Here is a 16,436-nt window from a genome sequence, read left to right as displayed (position 1 = left end):
ATTTAAAAAGATTGAAATCATACACAACACTTTCTCGGATCATAAAGGAATGAAGTTGGAAATCAATAATAGGTGGAGTGCCAGAAAATTCACAAATACATGAAGGCTCAACAACACACTCCTAAACAACGAGTGGGTCAAAGAAGAAATTGCTAGAGAAATTAGCAAATACCTTGAGGCGAATGAAAATGAAAACAGAACATATCAAAACTTATGGGATGCAGCAAAGGCAGTGCTAAGAGGGAAATTTATTGCCCTAAATGCCTATATCAGAAAAGAAGAAAAGGCAAAAATGCACGAATTAACTGTCCACTTGGAAGAACTGGAGAAAGAACAGCAAACTAATCCCAAAGCAAGCAAAGGGAAAGAAATAACAAAGATTAGAGCAGAAATAAATGAAATTGCAAACATGAAAACAATAGAGAAAATCAATAAGACCAGAAGTTGGTTCTATGAGAAAATCAACAAGATTGATGGGCCCTTAACAAGACTGACAAAAAGAAGAAGAGAGAGGATGCAAATAAATAAGATCAGAAATGGAAGAGGAGACATAACTACTGACCTCACAGAAATAAAGGAGGCAATAACAGGATACTATGAACAACTTTACACTAATACATACAACAATTTAGATGAAATGGACGGGTTCCTGGAAAGACATGAACAACTAATTTTGACTCAAGAAGACATAGATGACCTCAACAAACCAATCACAAGTAAAGAAATTGAATTAGTCATTCAAAAGCTTCCTAAAAAGTAAAGTCCAGGACCAGACGGCTTCACAGCTGAATTCTATCAAACATTCCAGAAAGAATTAGTACCAACTCTCCTCAAACTTTTCAAAAAAAATCGAAGCAGAGGGAAAACTACCTAATTCATTCTATGAAGCCAACATTACCCTCATACCAAAACCAGGCAAAGATATTACAAGAAAAGAAAACTACAGACCAATCTCTCTAATGAATATAGATGCAAAAATCCTCAATAAAATTCTAGAAAATCGTATCCAACAACACATTAGAAGAATTATACATCATGACCAAGTAGGATTCATCCCAGGTATGCAAGGATGGTTCAACATAAGAAAATCAATTAATTTAATACACCATATCAACAAATCAAAGCAGAAAACTCACATGATCATCTCAATTGATGTAGAGAAGGCATTTGACAAGATTCAACATCCTTTCCTGCTGAAAACACTTCAAAAGATAGGAATACAAGGGAACTTCCTTAAAATGATAGAGGGAATATATGAAAAACCCACAGCTAATATCATCCTCAATGGGGAAAAATTGAAAACTTTCCCCCTAAGATCAGGAACAAGGCAAGGATGTCCACTATCACCACTATTATTCAACATTGTGTTGGAGGTTCTAGCCAGAGCAATTAGACAAGAAAAAGAAATACAAGGCATCAAAATTGGAAAGGAAGAAGTAAAACTATCACTGTTTGTGGATGATATGATACTATACATCGAAAACCTGGAAAAATCCACAACAAAACTACTAGAACTAATAAATGAGTACAGCAAAGTAGCAGGTTACAAGATCAACATTCAAAAATCTGTAGCATTTCTATACACTAGCAATGAACAAGCGGAGGGGGAAATCAAGAAACGAATCCCATTTACAATTGCAACTAAAAGAATAAAATATCTAGGAATAAATTTAACTAAAGAGACAAAAAACCTATATAAAGAAAACTACAAAAAACTGCTAAAAAAATCACAGAAGACCTAAATAGATGGAAGGGCATACCGTGTTCATGAATTGGAAGACTAAATATAGTTAAGATGTCAATCCTACCTAAATTGATTTACAGATTCAATGCAATACCAATCAAAATCCCAACAACTTATTTTTCAGAAACAGAAAAACCAATAAGCAAATTTATCTGGAAGGGCAGGGTGCCCCGAATTGCTAAAAGCATCTTGAGGAAAAAAAACGAAGCTGGAGGTCTTGCACTGCCTGACTTTAAGGCATATTATGAAGCCACAGTGGTCAAAACAGCATGGTATTGGCATAAAGATAGATATATCGACCAATGGAATCGAATAGAGTGCTCAGATATAGACCCTCTCATCTATGGACATTTGATCTTTGATAAGGCAGTCAAGCCAACTCACCTGGGACAGAACAGTCTCTTCAATAAATGGTGCCTAGAGAACTGGATATCCATATGCAAAAGAATGAAAGAAGACCCATATCTCACACCCTACACAAAAGTTAACTCAAAATGGATCAAAGACCTAAACATTAGGTCTAAGACCATAAAACAGTTAGAGGAAAATGTAGGGAGATATCTTATGAATCTTACAATTGAAGGCAGTTTTATGGACCTTAAACCTAAAGCAAGAGCACTGAAGAAGGAAATAAATAAATGGGAACTCCTCAAAATTAAACACTTTTGTGCATCAAAGAACTTCATCAAGAAAGTAGAAAGACAGCCTACACAATGGGAAACAATATTTGGAAATGACATATCAGATAAAGGTCTAGTATCCAGAATTTATAAAGAGATTGTTCAACTCAACAACAGAAAGACAGCCAACCCAATCACAAAATGGGAAAAAGACTTGAATAGACACCTCTCAGAGGAGGAAATACAAATGGCCAAAAGGCACATGAAGAGATGCTCAATGTCCCAGGCCATTAGAGAAATGCAAATCAAAACAACAATGAGATATCATCTCACACCCACCAGAATGGCCATTATCAGCAAAACAGAAAATGACAAGTGCTGGAGAGGATGCGGTGAAAGAGGCACACTTATCCACTGTTGGTGGGAATGTCAAATGGTGCAACCACTGTGGAAGGCAGTTTGGCGGTTCCTCAAAAAGCTGAATATAGAATTGCCATACCACCCAGCAATACCATTGCTGGGAATCTACTTAAAGGAATTAAGGGCAAAAACTTAAACGGACAGTTGCACACCAATATTTATAGCAGCGTTATTTACAATTGCAAAGAAATGGAAACAGCCAAAATGTCCATCAACAGACGAGTGGCTAAACAAACTGTGGTATATACATACTATGGAATATTATGCAGCTTTAAGACTGGATAAACTTATGAAGCATGTAATAACATGGATGGACCTAGAGAACATTATGTTGAGTGAGTCTAGCCAAAAACTAAAAGACAAATACTGTATGGTCTCAATGATGTGAATTGACATTCGAGAATAAACTTGGAATATGTCATTGGTAACAGAGTTCAGCAAGAGTTAGAAACAGGGTAAGATAATGGTTAATTGTAGCTGATGGGATACAGACTGTGCAACAGGACTAGATACAAAAACTCAAAAATGTACAGCACAATAATATCTAATTGTAAAGTAATCATGTTAAAACACTGAATGAAGGTGCATCCGAGCTATAGGTTTTTGTTTTGTTTTGTTTTGTTTTTACTATTATTACTTTTATTTTTTCTCTATATTAACATTCTATATCTTTTTCGATTGTGTTGCTAGTTCTTCTAAACCGATGCAAATGTACTAAGAAACGATGATCATGCCTCTATGTGATGATGTTAAGAATTACTGATTGCATATGTAGAATGGTATGATTTCTAAATGTTGAGTTGATTTCTTTTTTTCCATTAATTAATAAAAAAAATTCAAAAAAAAAACTACCACTATCAACTCCTAACTTTTTGTAGCATTTTATGGTTTAGCAAACATTTTGACATGTTACCAGCATGGTATGATTACATTATTAAATTCTGATACAAAAAAAGAAACCAAGAATTAGTGAAGTGACTTATGGGCAGCACAAAAATCAAATAGTTCATAATTACTCATGTTCAATGTGGGTCTTTACCCATAAAGAATAACATCAGAACACATATCCAAAAAATCTTCATGTTATAATTATTATTTTTTCACCATTATGCACTTATTTATATTAATGTAAGAGCATTCAAAATATGTAGGCTAAAGTGAGAAAAAATTTGAGTCATTATATCCTACCATAATCAATGGGAAACAATGAATGTAGAAAACAGAAGACCTGATTGGAGCTTTGAGATAACACTTCTCTGAGGAAGTGGCATAAAATATGACATGAAGTATGAATTAGAAGTTGTAAGATGAGGGAGAGTGAATGAAGACCATGTGTGATCCTGGCCAAAGGAAAAGCATATGAAAATGTTCTGAGTAAGTAGGAAGCATGCAGCTTTAATGAATTGAAAGAAAACCAGTGCATGGAGTGCAGAGAGCAGTAACAGAATTGTGTTCACTGAAGAAGAGCAGGAGGTTTAGGAGATCTTATTGTATACTTTGAGTTTTATCTAATAACAGTGGGAAATGACTAAAAGTGTTAGGTCAGAGGCGTAAATTTACCAGATATGTATTCCTCAAAAGATCACTCTGAAAGTCTAGTTCTAGTAAGGCAGTATTCCTTATATCAAACTAACCCCCCTGCAGAGAGTGATAATAAATCTCTCTTTGAATGAACCTTTTTATCTCTTAAATAATTGAGTTAGTAATTAAAACCTACTTCTCAAGAAAAACCCCTGGCGCAGATAGCTTCATTGGTGAATTATATTTAAAAAATTAATGAAAAAAATCCACCAGTCTTACACAAACTCTTTCAGAAAAAGAAAAAGGAGCATTTTTCAACTAGCTTTAAGAAACAGCACAGTTCTGACAACATTTATCAGTCAGGTTCTTTACATGAAATCCACAGACCAATATCCCTCATAAACATAGGTATAAAAATCTTTTACAGAGTATTTGTGAATCAAATCCACAAATATATAAAAAGAATAATACATTATGCCAAGTGGCATTTATTATGGGACTGCAAGTCTATTTTAATATTTCTAAACAAAATAATCAAATATTAAGGAGTTACAGGAGAAAAGTCATATGATCACCTTAATAGGTGCAAAAATATTTCAGGTAAATTTCTACACCCATTCAAAAGAAAACCTATCATTAAATAAGGAATAAAGGGTACTTTCTCAATCTGAGAAAAAGACATCTATAAAAAAATACCTACAACTTAAATCATTTTGAAACATAAAATATTGAACCTTTACCTTCTAAGATTAGGAGCAAGGCAAGTATAGACACTTTAACCATTTATAGTCAACATGTACTCTATGTTCTAGCAAATGAAATAAGACAAGAAAAACTTATGAAGTGTAGAAAGAAAGAAGTTAAATTTTCTTTATTCACAGATGATATTCAGTGTTCTGCAAAAGAGCTGCCCAAATAAAGTTCATCAAGGTTTCATGATACAAAAGTTTAGTATACAAGGTCTAGTATACAAAAGTGAATTGTACTTGTACAGACAAGCTGGAAAATAATTGGAAAATAACGTTAAAAATACATTTTAAAAAGCATAAAAAACATAAAATACTTCTGAATAGATGTACCAAAAGATTGTTAGACCTACATACTAAAAACATACTAAAAACTGCAAAGCATTTCAGAGCAGAATTAAAGAATAAATAAATGGAGAGATAGACTATATTCCTGGTTTAGAAGAATCAATGTTGTTAATATGTCCATTTTATTCAAATGTTCAAATGGATTATCTAGAGCTGATGCAATTCTAATAAGTACTAAAAGGGTTTTTTTCTTGCAGAAAATTGCAATTTAATTAAAAATATTTATGGAAAAGCAAATAACTTAGAATGCTCACATAACAATGAAAAAGAAGAAAAAAGGCAGGAGACATACTGTCTTATTTCAAGGTTACTGTGAAATTATAGTAACTGAGAAAGTGTGGCATACATATAAGCATGAACAAATAGATCAATGGAACAGAAGACAGTGTCCAGAGGTAGATACTGTATGGTCAGATGATTTTTGGAAAAGATACCCAAGCAAATCAATGGTGAAAAGAAATGAGCATTGAAAAAAATGAAGCTGAAGCACTTGGATAAATAAATCAGAGAAAGTGAAGCTTGACACCTACATAACACCGCATTGACTAATTCATGATGGATCATAAACTTAAATTAAAAAGCTAGAATTCTAAAGCATCTAGAAGAAAACATAGAAATTTTTTTTTTGTAATTTAGGTTAGGCAAAGGTTTCTAATTGCATGCACAGTAACACTAAATAAAAAAGAAAAATATTGATAAATTGGTCTTCATCATAATGAAGACTTTCTCTTCAACAGAAGATGCTATAAATGTAATCAATATAAGCTGCACACTGAAACAAAAATACTTATATCAGACAAAAAACTTGTATTTAAAATGTACAGACAGTTCCTAAAAATCAACAATACAAAGCAACCCCCAACATATTGGCAAAAGATCTTAGGCATTTCATACAAGAAAATATATGAATGGCTAATAAGGTGCTCAGCATTGTTTGTCATCAGGGATTTGCAATTTCAAATCACAATGAGATACAATTGCATATCCACTAGAATAGCTGAAACTAAAATCTTGACAATGCTAAATATCAGTGAAGATTTGGAACAACTGGAAGTCATACATTGTTTGTGGGAATATAAAATTGTTCAACCAATTTGGATAAGGCTCTGGCCAATATTAAAATAAATATTCATACCTGTACCTTGCCATCCAGGAATGCGACTTCTAGGTTTTTACTCAATAGAAATGAAACATCATATGCCCATTGAAGATTTGTGCAAGAAGTTTCATAACTTTATTCATAAAAGCCCCAAAGAGGAAGCAATACAGATATCCATTAACAAGAAAATGTACAAGCAAATTATTCAATTTGCTTATTGAATATTCAAACAACAGAAAACTGCTTGGCAATTAAAAATAACAATGTTGATGGATCTTAAAACCATTATGTCGAATGAAAGAAGCCTGATAATAAATAGTTCATAATGTATGTTTCCACTTTGTTCCGGGTACTTTACCAGGTCTAGGAGATAAAGTGGCAAAAAAAAAAAAGAGAGAGATACTAGGTTCCTGCTTTTATTTATTTCCAAACCAATCGTTTGCCTTTAAATAACCCTGATTATCACAGTAAGTCTAGGAAGAGGGGTATAGTCATTAAAACCAAAGCTAATATATAAGGAAGTCATGTTTGTTCATGTCTTCCAGTATTTCACATGCCTGGAACATGTCACCATCTTCTTCAATGACAAATTCCTATATGTCTCTAAAAATGAAGTTCAGGGTAAATTCCTCTACAATGCTTCTCCTGTGGCCTGGGTTGGATCTGTGGCTCCTTCTTCATGGCTGTGTGGTAACTTGTGCTCTCCTCCATCATAGGCCAACCAATACATTTCTTGCCTTTCTCCCCATCTAGATGAAAAGTTCTATGTCATTTTCATCTTCAAATCTTTAACACTTAATGTTATTTCATAAATGGTGGGTGAGTCTTTGTTGAACGAAAGAAGGATGGAAGTTGAAAGGGGGAATCTAATCACTCTTTCTTGAACAGATATTTGGTCATGATTATCTACAATCTCTGCATTCCCACAGCCTGTGTGAGTAATCTACATCAAACATTTTATCCCTATGTGTTATACTCGTATATGCCTACACACACATATGCTGTATGCAATGTCTTAGTTCACTGATACTGCATGTGTGCATGCTTTGATTCCTCAGAGATTGAATTTCCTTTGAAGGCAGTGACTAGGCATAATGCTTATCCTACACCATCTAAAACAATTGAAAGCACAGAGTAGGTGTACAGGAAGTATATATATGTATTCTTAAATTTAATGATGCCATTAGAGCTGTCAGAAAACCTGACTGCTATTCTGAGGTCTGCCATGCCCCAGAGAGGCACTTTTATCAATCACTCCTCAAATCTCCTGGAAACTTTTGTGCATATATAAAATAAGGATACCAATAACACTTTCCTTAAACAGTTTTTGAGAGACTCAATTTATTTAAGTAAGTGAAAGTTCTTTAAATGTTATAAAGTACTAATTCAGTTTGATTATGATTGTAATGATGATGAATCTAGAGATTTAAAATTCTTTAACTACTCTGAAGGCCCTAGAATCAGATTTCCCCTAACTTTTACCTCAAAATAGTGCCATTATAATCAATTTAGTTTTTTTAAATTATTTCCTTTTTCTGGGGTCTCCCTTTGAGTTCTCTGACTTCTCTTTAGTTATTCTATCATAATTAGTTAGCTGGGATGATTTTTGAACATGAAGGGCAATCAGGTAATGGACCACTTCCTAAAACTCTTTGTGAAGTATCTGGTGAAAGGAAATAGAGAAATACTGGATTAATTATGATTTATCAATTTATTGGTGGATTTTAATTTTTTAGGCTCTCCCTATCCCCACCACCAAGGACAATTTATTGCCACACTCTAGCCATTTCTTAAAAGTAAATCATGTTCTTCAAATTCTGAATCCCATAAACAGGGAGAATCACATCCTAATGAGATCTGCAAGGTATAGAATGATCTTAATACTTTTTAATATTCCTTACATTTTGTGTCATACTAATTGCAAAGCTCAAAAAGTGTCCTCAATATTTAATAAAAGTTTATTGCAGAAGAAACTGGAAATCACATGATATTTATGCAGAAATTAGCAAGGTCACTATTTTTTTCAAACTACTTCTATTATTGATAACACACAAATCTTAATGAGATTTTCCCCTTTGGGGCTCAGGTACTTCTAATTCATCTTGGAGATACCGGCTGTGGCCGTCGGCCTCCAGTTCCTAAATGGGCTCAGTGTGCATGCTCACCGTTGAGCTGCAAAGCTAAGCAGGGTCCGGCAGGGTTCCGGCTCGGGTGGGAGACTGCCTGCCGATCGCATCTCCTTTCAGGTTTCTTGGTTTGGTGGATGGTGATGGACAGTTCATTACCTGGACAGCCTGAGTGAGGAATGGAATGATTGCAGACTGCCCACCCATGTGCTAAGGGTCCCAGTCCAGGGAAAGCAGGGACTCTGGGATAAATCTCTACCTGTCAACTGCACTCCCTCGTAAGATATTGGGAAATTATTTCAGTCATAAACATTGACACCAGTGCATTCCACCCAGGTGGATAATCAATGGATAATCAACGGCTGGCAGTCTCATCGCACATCTGTGGATTTATGACGCAGATGATTTTGTAGAAGATGAGAAGATCTCCCAGGAAGAAAAGATTTCACACAAGCCATACCCTCCCTCCCTCCTTCCCATTCACCACTGGCATACACAAATGCACAACCTGCTTTATACCCTTCCTGCTCTCTGTTACGTATTGATTCTCTCTCCACACCGTTTTCATGCCCTGGAGGAAAGGTGCAGCAGAGAAAAAAGAAGAAGAAGAAAAAACAAAACGGAATTCCCAAGAGCACAGTCCCATTGTAAAGGCTGAATCTTTCGATGATCATCATCGAGAGTCAAGGCTTGGGGAACAGGGCTCAACAGTTTCAGGTAATACCCTGCAGCCATTCCACTCCCCCGTGAAGGAAAATTGGATGTCCCCAGAATGCCTATGAATCACCAGCAGGATAACATCAGGATTCCTTGAACCCTCTTGGCCACGGAACCCTTCTCTGATCTCATTTCTCTCTTCCCCTTTGGGTGAAGCAGGCTTTCTCATTCCCTTGATGCTGGGTACTGGCTGGGCCTGTGAGTTCTGTCCCATGTTTCCAGGGCGATGTGCAACCCTTGGGGGCCAGTCCTCCATGGCAGAAGGGGAGCAGTGAGTTCACCTGCTGATTCGGCCCAGTGAGGGGAGGCCCCTGGGTGCCACCAAAGACGATGACAGGCAGAACTCACTGGAGAGGCTGGAGGGAAGTGCCTGAGAATGTAGAGCTGTGTTTCAGTGGCCACGCTTCAGGAAGATGATTGTATGATGATAGAGTTTCACCATGTGACTGTGTGATTGTGACCACCTTGTGTCTGATGCTCCTTTTATCTACCTTGTCAACAAAGGAGTAGAACATATGGAATAAAAGTAAATAATAGGTGGAACAAATGCAAAAATAAATTGAGTTTGAAATGCTAGTGATCAGTGAAAGTGAGGGGTGTGGGATATGGAAGGTATAATCTTTTTATTTTTCTCTCCTGTGTTCATTTTATTTCTTTTTCTATTGTCCTTTTATTTCTTTCTCTGAATTAATGCAAATGTTCTAAGAAACAATGACTATGCAACTAAGTGATGATACTGTGAATGACTGATTATGTATGTTGATGTTTTAATTTGTTTCTTAATTTTTTAATTAACAAAGAAATTTTAGAAAAAAATCATAGGGGGAAACAAATGACAAACTAAATTTAGTTGGAAATGTCAGTGATCCCTGACAGGGAATGGTCAGGGATATGGTACAGCAAAATGTTTTCCTGTTTTCATTTCATTTCATTTCCTGAGCAGAGGCAAACTGTTCGTAGAAACAATCGTGATGATGAGTATGCAACTATGTGGTGACATGGTGAATTACTGATTGTATACATAAAGAAAAGAATGATCTAAAGTTCAGAACGTTTGCATTTATTTGGTGTTTCTACGTATGAAAAAAATAATACTGAAAAATTAAACAGGAAATGAAAACACACCAGGGGCTCATTTAACCTAGGATTCTGTTGGAAGTGGCGTTGACTTTGGTCCTACTATTTTTTTTTTAACATGGGCAGGCACTGGGAATTGAACCCAGGTCCTCTGGCATCGCAGGCAAACATTCCTACCTGCTGAGCCAACGTGGCCTGCCCTGGTCCTACTATTTTTTTGAAGTGGTATTTTCCTTTATTGTCATCCCTTATTTGCCCCAATTTTTCAAGGACACATTTCTCTTTGCTACTATTTAGTTACTCCATCCTTCAGCTACCTTAAAAGACACTTGTCCAACACTTGGGTTTTTTTGTTTTATTTAGGTGTTTTGTGTGGGTTTTATTAATCTTAATGAACAAAGCTCTAACTGGGAATGTATACCAATTTGATAAATGAAGGAACCTGATGTTTAGGTGAAGTTGCCCTTTCTTACAGTGTTGTGCTTTATTTAGTTTCAGGCTTTCCTTGGCAGCTGGATCTGGATCCTGGATATTGCTTTATAAAGACCTTCAATAAAACTTTTTAAAAAGGCATATGGCCTGATTTGACTGTATGTCCGTTGTTCAGACTGAGAGGCATTTTGGCCCATGGGAGCATTGGTGCTTAGGATCACCTGGCTAAGATGTTTCTGTGCTTTCTCAAAAACCCTCGTTTTGCAGAACTAACCAGAGAAATAATGGGTAGTTAATCTGGTGACAGTAAAGTCTGATTGCTCGCAGGGCAGCATCTTTATTAACTGATCTGTAGTTCAGGGTTATAGGATCAGAAACGGGTTATATTTATTGTAACTCCCCATTGCACCTCCCTGCTCCCCTGGTAACCTCTAATCAACTTTGTCTATGAATTTACCTGTTAATAGATATTGCATATTAGTGGAGTTATAATTGTTCATTGTGTCTGGATCATTTCACACATGAAGTCTTCAAGATTCCCTCTGTGTTGTAGCAGGTAGCAGAACTTTATTTCTTTTACAGCTGAATAATATTCCATTGTATGTATGTACCACATTTTGTTTGAGCATTCATCTGTTGGTAGGCACTTAAGTTGTTTCCACTTTATGGGTATTTTGAGTCATACTATGAATATTGGTATACATAGTAAGGTTTTCAGGATGACTTTTCTTGGCAAATAAGGAAATATGTATTGTATGTAGAAAATAACAGTGGTCATTATATTTGGGGCAATACTATGTTCTAGGTGTTGTGTATTATGTATGTTCCATGTAATCCTCAACATCTCTGAAGTGTAAAAGGAATTTGCTTGTGTCACTGAAGTATAAAAAAGCATTTTCTGAAGTATAAATTGTCTACAGATCATTTGTCAAGACAATGTTTTGAAGTATTCTGTCAGTGTCTACATTTTACATAATTGGGTGCTTTTAGTTTACTCAGGTGAAACTAGTAAAGGACAAGCTGAAAATTCTGTGAAACTGATGGAGAAAACTAGATTCTGATTTATCACAAAGAAGAAACTTTCTAGTGACAGCTGTCACGTTTTGGAGGCTAAAACAAAGAAATGTGCAACCTGTGGCCTCGTTGTCCTGCTGATGATGCATCTGGTTAGAGCGATTCCCTCCTTCCACAGAGACAACCTACTGGGTGTTCTGTTGGGTTAGACCACCCAGTGGTTCTAGCCCAACAGAAGGTTAGGTATGGTGTTTGTACATCATATTTGTGATGTTTAGCACATGTTAAGGTCCATATGTTTGAAGTATGGAGCTAACTGGCAAAGGTATTTCTTTGTCTCCCTTTGTATTGAGGTTATTTTAATCCTATCTTGTTTGTGTCAATATTGCAATTGAGACTTTGTTATTTTTCTTAAATTCCTCTTTAACTACTGGTGCAGCACTTACTGTACTCCAGGGAGTTGGTCAGTGTTTATTTGAACACAAAAACTACATTCTCCATTATCTCCCTAGACACTATAGTCTTGTGCATTTTTTTTTAAGATTTAAGTGGGGAGGGAGAATCTAAAATGCTTGTTGCTTGACCAAATTGTTTTGTTCCTAGAGCCAGGCCTGTGCCACAGGGCACCTGCTTCCTTAAAGGCGTTTGAGTGGTTCCCTGGACATGGCTGCTGTTGGAGATGGAGGAAGACATCATTTATTCTGAGATACAATTTTCCTTCAAGACTTCCTGGCTCTTGGCTTAAGTTGACTATTGCCAGTGCCTGCAGGAACCATATTCTAGCCTCACATAGGGCACCAGGCAAAGGCCCATACCCTGAGCAGCTTGTGGTCTGTGAGACTAGATGGAACTCCACCTGCAGTAGTGATTGTAGTCCTATCCTTGTGTTGTCTGAATCCCATCTATAGCCCCCTTGGAGAAAAGTACTAAACATGGGCTTCCAGAGCTCATCACTCCCCATTTGGGAATTTTGTACCTGCTGTTTCCTCTGCATCCCTGTGACTGATTCCAGTAAAATTCAGTTGAGGTTAGCCTTTGTGAATCCTTCCCTTATCTGTCTCTCTCTGTACTTCCCTTGGAAGAGGCTTAAAAAGGAAAAAAGCTGAGGGCTAAGGAATTGTGCAAAAGCTCCAGAGCCATATTTTTATGCTAATACCTGAAAATCATTTTCCCCAAATAATATAAACATTTTTATTGTGAAATATATATATAGAAAAGCAGTAAACTTCAAAGTACATTGAAACAATTATAAAATAGATTTCAGAGTTTGGTATAGGTTTCAGTTCCACAATTTTAGGTTTTTCCTCTAACTGCTCCAAGACACTGGAGACTAAAAGAAATATCAATATAGTGATTCAGCAGTCATACCGAAATAAAATATTAAGATAAATTAATGCATATAAATGGTAGAATTTTTAAAAATATTTTTATTGTCAAACCTTAACATACAAACGTTGACATACAAACATCCTATACATGGTATACAATCAGTGGCTCACAGTATTATCATATGGTTTTGTATTCATCACCATGATCATTTTTTGAACATTTTGTCTCCACCAAAAAAATTAAAGAAAAAACACATATACTATAACCCTCTCATTGTGAGTACTAATATTTCAATCTACTCAATTTCTTTTCATCTTTGTTCTTACTATTTATTTCTTTATCCATATTTTTTACTCATCTGTCCATACCCTACTTAGTTAGAAGGAGCATCAGAAAGGGATTTCATAATCACAGTCACATTGTGAAAGTTATTTCATTATACAATCATCTTCAAGAAATATGGCTACTGGAACACAGCTCTACAGTTTCAGGTACTCACCTCTAGCCACAAATACACCATAAACTAAAAGGGATATCTATATGATATGTAAGAATAACCTCCAGTATAACCTCTCGGCTCTGTTGAAATCTCTCAGCCACTGACACTTTATTTTGTCTCATTTCTCTTCCCCCTTTTGGTCAAGAAGGTTTTCTCAGTCCCTTGATGCCGAGTCCCAGCCCATCCCAGGATTTCTGTCCCATGTTGCCAGGGAGGTTTATAACCCTGGGAGTGAAGTCCATGTAGAGGGGAGAAGAGCAGTGATTTCCTTGCTGTGTTGGCTTAGGCCACACGTGAGCAGCAAAAGAGGTTCTCTGGGAGTGGCACTTAGGCCTCATTTTAAGTTTAGCCTATCCTTTGCAGGGATAAGTTTCATAGGGGCAAACCCCAAAATTGAGGGCTTGGCCTATTGGTTGTTCGACTGCTTGTGAGTGTATCAGGATTACTACAAATGGGGAGGTGGAGGTTTTGAGTATTTCCCCCTTTCTCCCCATTCCCCCAAGCAGGCTTTGCAAATTCTTTTTTATTCACTGTTCAAATCACTCTGGAATCTATCGGAGCATCACACTAACCTGAACAAACCAACAAAATCTAATACCCTATTCAAAGCTCCATGTATTTATGGTGTTCAATTAAACTGTCCATATACGTTAAATTAGGAAATGCACTAGTCAAAATATAACTTTTGCACCAAATAAACATTTCTTGCTTTAGTCTAAGAAAAGTTTTAAAATATGGATATGATTTGTAAGATAGAATGAGTTTTATTCAATTTTTTTAAAAACAAATTTTCTCCTTGGTCTTTGGGAGAACATAAAGAATAATAGTTATAAAATATCAATCCTTTCAAATAGAATTGCTCAGAAAAGAAGTTCTAAAACTAAATTTGTGTCCAGTGGATCCTGATACACCAAGAGTTAGTAAGTCTACATTCTCAGCTGGAGAAGATGGCAAAACTTAGGAGGCAACAGTGCTCAGGATTGTGCTCTGACTTTCCACTCAGGAGATTGCTGGTGGTTAAAAGAGCAGTTGATTAGGAGCCAGGGAGACCCCCCACATATGGTCTCAGTCTTACTAGTAGTTTTAGGTTAAAACACGTAACACCTTTTGCTTGTTCCTGTGAACTTCCCTTGTCAGGGATATGCAACATGTCTCCCCTCATTGGATTAGAGATCCCTAAAGGCAGGGACAAAATTGTACCCATTAGGTTGGGGTTTCCTGTGATGGAGCGGATGGTATCTCCTACTTTTATACACTTCTGTGTTGCACCCATCTTGTTTTCTCACACTAGCATACAGATTAGTAGACCTTGGGTGAGGCATGGAGAGAGCAGGTTTTGGAGCTTGATGGATGTGGGTTTGAACACTAGCCACGTGAACTTGGACAAGTCACTTCATAGCTGTTTCTTATTTGGAAAGGGGACAATACTACCTCTCTTACAGGTATTATCAAATAGAAATCCAGGAAGCTGTTTAGTGTATTCAGTAGGATAATTGTGCTGGACATTGGGAGACAGATGAAACACCTTTTCTGCCTCAAACGACATCTGATGGGTGTGTCAGGGAAGACTAGAGACAAGACATAAAAGTCTTGACTATATATAGACAGGTGTAGAAGAGGAGCAGCAGAAAAGGGAGGGACATCGCAGAGTGGTCAACTCTGGGAGGGGCGTTGGGGTGAAGAGAGGTGTAAGGTCTGCCCAGACAAAGGAGGAAATGAGACATGCACAAAGGAGCTTGATACATTGGTGAATGGTTAGCTGAGGGGATACAGTGGCAGTAGGATTGGTTTGCAGGAGATGAAGCTCTACCTGGGACATAGGAAGTGCCTATGCTGAATGAGATGCCCATTTCTCAGGGAGAGCTTGTGCTGGTTTTGCCCCGATGTTTTCCAGTTGGGCTGTTACCTGGAAGGCAGCCTCTAGGCTTTGCCCTGGAAGTTACTTGTGGGGTATGGGTAGACAGGCTCAGAGGGACCAGGCCTCCACCCCATCCTCCCCCTTCTGCCATTATCAACTGTGTCCAGATGGTCATGGGCTCCCTAATCTGGGCTAATCAGCAGATCAGATCTCTGTTGGGACTAGGGCCTTTGTGCTGGGCCTTGATGGGCCAGCCCCAGCTGGAGACATCCCACAGACAAGGCCTGGGGCTTTAGAAATGGGGAGGCGTGTGGGGCTGGGCTCATGCTCGAGGGAGATGGGAGGAACAGATGATAGGTCCTTTTGAAAAGACAGTCGGAATGCAAATGAGGGGGAACCCTACATCTGGGTCCTAACCTCAGAGCCACAGCCACGGAACCTGAACTGCTGGGTTTCTGTTCTGGGCTCTTTTACTGCTTTCTGCTCTGAGCTCATCCCCCACTATTCAGCAGTTGTATGTTGCTCCCTCTGGGATCCCAGGCCAGAAGCGGGTGTTTATAATGGCATCAAGCTCATGGGCATTAGACACTTCACAGTTCCTGGTGCAGAGTAGGGGTGGTTGCGTTTCCTGAGACCTGGACTTGCTATGACCCTGATGATGTGGCTGCTCAGGGTTCCACAACTGTTCTTGTTCTGTTTGTTTCACCCTCTTTCACGAGTTGGAGAACCCCACCTCAGCCCTGGCTTCTAGCAGCAAGACTTGTTTGAACATCTTTTGCTGTCCCTTTATTCTACAGTCTAAACTCCAGAGCTGGGGTTTAGACCTTCCCATGGTTTTGTAGTTCTTTTTTTTCTGGTCTTCGGGCACGTTTGCTTGTTTACTAGC

The sequence above is a fragment of the Tamandua tetradactyla genome, chromosome Y (genome assembly GCF_023851605.1).
Source record: "Tamandua tetradactyla isolate mTamTet1 chromosome Y, mTamTet1.pri, whole genome shotgun sequence".
NCBI classification, from domain to species: Eukaryota; Metazoa; Chordata; class Mammalia; order Pilosa; family Myrmecophagidae; genus Tamandua; species Tamandua tetradactyla.
This window is presented reverse-complemented; position numbering follows the sequence as displayed.